Below are 6,250 nucleotides of genomic sequence, written 5' to 3' on the forward strand. Positions count from 1 at the left end.
CAGCCACGCTCAAGGTCCTAAACAATATCATAACCGCCATCGATAAGAGACATTACTGTGCAGCCGTATTCATCAACCTGGCTAAGGCTTTCGACTCTGTCAATCACAACATTCTTATTGGCAGACTTAACAGCCTTGGTTTCTCAAATGATTGCCTCGACTGGTTCACCAACTACTTCTCTGATAGATTTGAGTGTGTATAATCGGAGGGTCTGTTGTCCGGGCCTCTGGCAGTCTCTATGGAGGTGCCACAGGGTTCAAATCTCGGGCCGACTCTCTTCTCTGTATATATCAATGATGTCGCTCTTGCTGCTGGTGATTCTCTGATCCACCTCTACACAGACGACACCATTCTGTATACTTCTGGCCCCTCTTTGGACACTGTGTTAACTAACCTCCAGACGAGCTTCAATGCCATACAACTCTCCTTCCGTGGCCTCTGCTCTTAAATGCAAGTAAAACTAAATGCATGCTATTCAATCAATCACTGCCTGCACCTGCCCGCCCATCCAGCATCACTACTCTGGATGGCTCTGACTTAGAATACGTGGACTAAAAAAATACAAGATTAGATTGTAAACTCTCCTTCCAAACTCACATCAAACATCTCCAATCCAAAGTTAAATCTAGAATTGGCTTCCTATTTCGCAACAAAGCATCCTTCACTCATGCTGCCACACATACCCTCGTAAAACCAACCATCCTACCAATCCTCGACTTCGGCGATGTCATTTACAAAATAGAATCCAACACTCTACTCAACAAATTGGATGCAGTCTATCACCGTTTTATCACCAAAGCCCCATATACTACCCACCACTGAGACCGGTATGCTCTTGTTGGCTGGCCCTGGCTTCATACTCGTCATCAAACCCACTGGCTCCAGGTCATCTACAAGTCTCTGCTTGGCAAAGAACCACCTTATCTCAGCTCACTGGTCCCATAGCAGCACCCACCCGTAGCACGCGCTCCAGCAGGTATATCTCACTGGTCACCCCCAAAGCCACCTCTCCTTCCAGTTCTCTGCTGTCAATGACTGGAACGTACTGCAAAAATCACTAAAGCTGGAGACTCTTATCTCCCTCACATGCTTTAAGCACCAGCTGTCAGAGCAACTCACAGATCACTGCACCTGTCATTGCCCATCCAACTACCTTATCCCCATACTGTATTTATTTATTTATTTATCTTGCTCCTTTGCACCCCAGTATCTCTACATGCACATTCATCTCATGCACATTCTACCATTCCAGTGTTTAATTGCTATATTGTAATTACTTCACCACGATGGCCTATTTATTGCCTTACCTCCCTTATCCTACCTCATTTGCACATGCTGTATATAGACTTTTTCTACTGTATAATTGATTGTATGTTTGTTTGTTTGTTCCATGTGTAACTGTGTTGTTGTATGTGTCGAACTGCTTTGCTTTATCTTGGCCAGGTAGCAGTTGCAAATGAGAACTTGTTCTCAACGAGCCTACCTGGTTAAATAAAGGTAAATATATATATATATATATATATATATATATTTTAAATTTACTCCTCCCGCGTATGATAGTTTTTGCCTCTGTAGTGACGCCTTTTGCCTATTCCCTGCTTGAACTTCAGCCTATTGTCTAATCTTCTGGACTACGTTACTAGCCTTCTTCCTGTCTGTACTGTTGCCTTTTTGGACCCCCTGTGTAAGACCTTCTGCCTGCCCCTGGACCCAGCTACCTGCCTCCTCCTGTGGTGCTTTGCAATAAACACCTACTGCGCCCTGCACTTGAAACCAGCTCTCTGTCTCCCCTAGTGTTCATTACAGTAGGTAGCTAGCTAACAGCCATGGAGGAGGGTGAAAGGATAGCCCCAACTGTCAAAGTGAGAGAGAAAGCTATTCTGGATAGGCCAGGAACTTTTGTGTAGTTCCATTCCCTAGGAAATGAGAACGGAGATAATAGTAACATAATATTCAGTGTGGTCTAATTTGAGTATAATGAAGTATGTTTCTTGTGAGGTTTTCTGTCCTCAGATAAAGAGCACTATGAAAGCCATTCTACAGATGATGAGGTCCCAATGAAGAGCAGTGGTTCTCAGTCCTGGGGACTCAAAGGGGTGCACATTTTTGTTTTTGCCTTATTACTACACAGCTGATTCAAATGATCAACTCATCATCAAGCTTCAAGTGGTATTTATGTATTCATTTGTGATGTGATCCTTGATATAATATAATAATAATATATGCCATTTAGCAGACGCTTTTATCCAAAGCGACTTACAGTCATGTGTGCATACATTCTACATATGATCCTGCTATTGTCACATCCTACACATGCACACATGCATCTATCAATCCAATGTTATCATGATGTGTTATTAGGGCTATTATAATTTGGTAATCCACAATGACCTGGGGATGTAAAATTCTAATAATGACATTATCTTCCCTACCCTACAGCTATCTTAACTGGAGATTCCTTCAAAACGATTGCCTACAGTTACTGTGTAGGGCACTGCAAGGTTGGGTGACCAGGGCCATCTGGGACTGCCTCCTGGAGGAATTCTGAAGTGTAAAGGCTACTTGTGTCCTGCATAACTTCACGAGGATGGACACGAGGACCAGGAGGGGATCTGCAGCAAGAGGCAATCTGTGTGTGGGAGATCTTCACCTCCTACTTATTTGAAGAGGTTGCTGTTCCCTGGCAACACCACAGATTACACTATGCACAACCAAAGGCTCTTTTTAGAACCATCCACATTGTAATAAGTGTATTCTTCCATTTACTTAGCTATGTCAACTACATTTATTCAATTCTCAGTTTCTCTCCCTTTGATTTCTACTTCTCAGGTGAGGGTGCTGTTTAGGTAAGGGTGTGATGTCTGCACAAAAACAAAACAGGCTATTTTAAGTCACCCATATTATTAAACAATTAGACACCCGATAACCCACACCTACACACTCATGTATCAATCTGATTGATGGATTAACTGTGGCTCCTCCCACCTTCAAAGAATAGGCAAGAGGACCAACCATGGAGAATAGTAAGACACTTCATTATTTCTATGCTATATTGTTTGTCCTCACGTGTCTACATGTTTTTCAGCATAAAGGACTCTGCAGCCACTTAGTGTGGACACCAGGTGAGGCCACACACAGATTCCCGTTGAACACTCTCTTTAACTACCTTATTTTCTCAATAACAGTCTCTCTCCTTCACTTCATCCCTCTCTCCCCTTCTCCCTAACCCCCCCCCCCTCCCTGCATCTGAACTGGCCATATAGAGGGCACAGCATGATCAGAAGTGAGAGGTCACTTGGTCAGGTCAACAGGAAGTATTATTAAAGAGATGCTTGACAATGAAATGTAGATATAGAGATGTAGTAGTCCCAGAGTTAACGATTTAAGGCTGCAGGGGGAGTATTGAGTAGCTTGGATGAAAAGGTGCCCATTGTAAATGGCCAGCTCCTCAGTCGCAGTTGCTAATATATAATTATTACTATTGGATAGAAAACACTCTAAAGTTTCCAAAACTGTCAAAATATTGTCTGTGAGCATAACAGAACTGATATTGCAGGCGAAACCCTGAGGAAAATCAAACCAGGAAGTGGCTTCTATTTTGAAAACTCCATGTTCCATAGCCTCCCTTTGTCCATTTAAAGGGATATGAACCAGATTCCTTTGCCTATCGCTTCCTCAAGGTGTCAACAGTCTTCAGACATAGTTTCAGGCTTTTATTTTGAGAAATGAGCCAGAACGAAAACATCGTGTCAAGTGGTCACATGAGTTTTGCTCGCGCAACAGAGTTTGGGTAGGTATTGCTTTTCCCTCTCCTACTGTGAAAGACATTTGCGGTTGATATTTTATCGATTATATATTTTAAAAACAACCTGAGGATTGATTATAAAAAACGTTTGACATGTTTCTGTGGACATTATGGAAACTATTTGGAATTTGTTTGCTTTGTCGTGACCGCTCTTTCCTGTGGATTTCTGAACATAACGCGACAAACAAACAGAGGTATGTTGGATCTAAAAATAATCTTTATGGAACAAAAGGAACATTTGTTCTGTAAATCATCCGAAGATCATCAAAGGTAAACTATTAATTTGATTGCTTTTCTGATTTTTGAGCGAGCTACCTGATGCTAAGTGTTCTTAATGTTTTGTTGTGCGATCGATAAACTTACACAAACGCTTGGATTGCTTTCTCTGTAAAGCATAATTTCAAAATCTGACACGACAGGTGGATTAACAAAAGGCTAAGCTGTGTTTTCCTATATTGCACTTCATGAATATAAATATTTATAATAATATTTATTGAATGTAGCGGTATGCTATTCAGCGGTTGTTGATGACACTTATCCCGATATCGGGATTGCAGCCATAACAAGTTAATGATCGAAGTTCAGTTATGCATTTCATCTCCTGATGATTATGATGACTGACAGTGCTAGAATAAAAAAAATAGGTTTAAACATGGTATCTGTCTTTCGTCTGCAGGTATATTTAGATGTGAGGGAATATGCCAACCCAAGTCTCCTCTTCTCCACCTCACCCGCTCTTAAGATAACCTTCGGGCCGACTGGGAGCCCAAGGCTGGTTAGGAGACACCATTAGAGACACTATGTAATTGTGATGAACTGAGAGAATATTAGCATAGCACTGTGATTCAATAATCATATGCTGTCTTCCCTGCTCCTGTTCTTACCTCTTTCCCTTTTTGTCTTTAACACCTCTCGCCACCTCTTTCTTCCTCTGCTTTTATAATACACACCAAATGTGCAGTGAAGTGCAGATTACAATTACAATATTATAATGCATGTATTATGTATTTATAGCACTTGGATAATGAACTTCTTTCAACAAAGTGTTTTACATTATTTACTGGTTGAAATTAAGTCTCTCGTTTAATGAAATACTACACCTATCCTGTGTTTATCAGATCAATGCAGATGAAGGAAATTAGATATTGAGATGAGCCGGTTTTAGGGTATTTACATGCATAGGAAGTGTAGTTGTAACGACGTTCGTCTGTTGTAAGAAGAGAGTCAGACCGAAATGCAGCGTGTAGGTTATTCATGACTTTAACTTGTTGGGGACACTCGTTCCCAGATAGGAACCCCCCCCCCCCCACACCCTCAGCTGGAATGTGGCGCATGAACGCAAGAAATATTCCTAAAAATATTTAACCTCCACACATTAACAAGTCCAATAGCTCAAATGAAAGATAAACAAGTTGTTTATCTACCCAGCAAGTCAGATTTTGACTTTAATGAACAGAATAGCGGTACATGAAATAACTGAAATACGAAAACAACAAACGGAACGTGAAACCTATTACAGCCTATCTGGTGAACACTACACAGAGACAGGAACAAACACCCACAAAATACAACGCGAACTCAGGCTACCTAAATACGGTTCCCAATCCGAGATAACGAGAATCACCTGACTCCAATTGAGAATCGCCTCAGGCAGCCAAGCCTAACTAGACACACCCCTAATCATACACAATCCCAATTAATACAAACCCCAATACTAAACACAACATATAAACCCATGTCACACCCTGGCCTACCCAAACATATACCAAAAACACAAAATACAATGACCAAGGCGTGACAGTAGTGTACTGTTTTTAAATTATATTTCTGTATATATGAATTACAAATCAGCCTTTAACTAGATAATCTTAGTCCTGTCCCAGGACTAAGATTGGTAAACACAGTCACACTCTGATCTGTTTCACCTGTCTTTGTGCTGGTCTCCACCCCTCCACCAGCTGTCTCCCATCTCTCCTCATTATCACCTGTGTATTTATACCTGGGTTCTCTGTCTGTTGCCAGTTCATTATGTTCGTCAAGACTTCCGGGGTTTTTCCCCTTGCTCCTGTCTTTTCTATAGTTCCTGTTTTACCGTTTTGACCATTCTGCCTGCCTGCTGTCCTGTACGTTGCACCACTACACTGGATTATTGACCTCTACCTGCCCTGACCATTAGACTGCCTTCTGTTCTGTACCTTTTGGCCTCTGATCTGGATTACTGATGACTGCCTGCCCTTGACCTGTCATTTTGCCTGCCCCTTGTTCTAGTAATAAACCTTTGTTACTTCAACACTGTATTCATCTGGGTCTTCCCCAAAACGTGATACACTATTGAAGTGCATAATTGTACATGCAGACACAGCATCATTCAAAGACTGGAATTTGATACTCCTGGTATTGGATATGACTGAAAAATGATCTCAAAGACATACCTTAAACTACAC

The sequence above is a fragment of the Oncorhynchus gorbuscha genome, linkage group LG14 (genome assembly GCF_021184085.1).
Source record: "Oncorhynchus gorbuscha isolate QuinsamMale2020 ecotype Even-year linkage group LG14, OgorEven_v1.0, whole genome shotgun sequence".
In the NCBI taxonomy this organism is placed as follows: domain Eukaryota; kingdom Metazoa; phylum Chordata; class Actinopteri; order Salmoniformes; family Salmonidae; genus Oncorhynchus; species Oncorhynchus gorbuscha.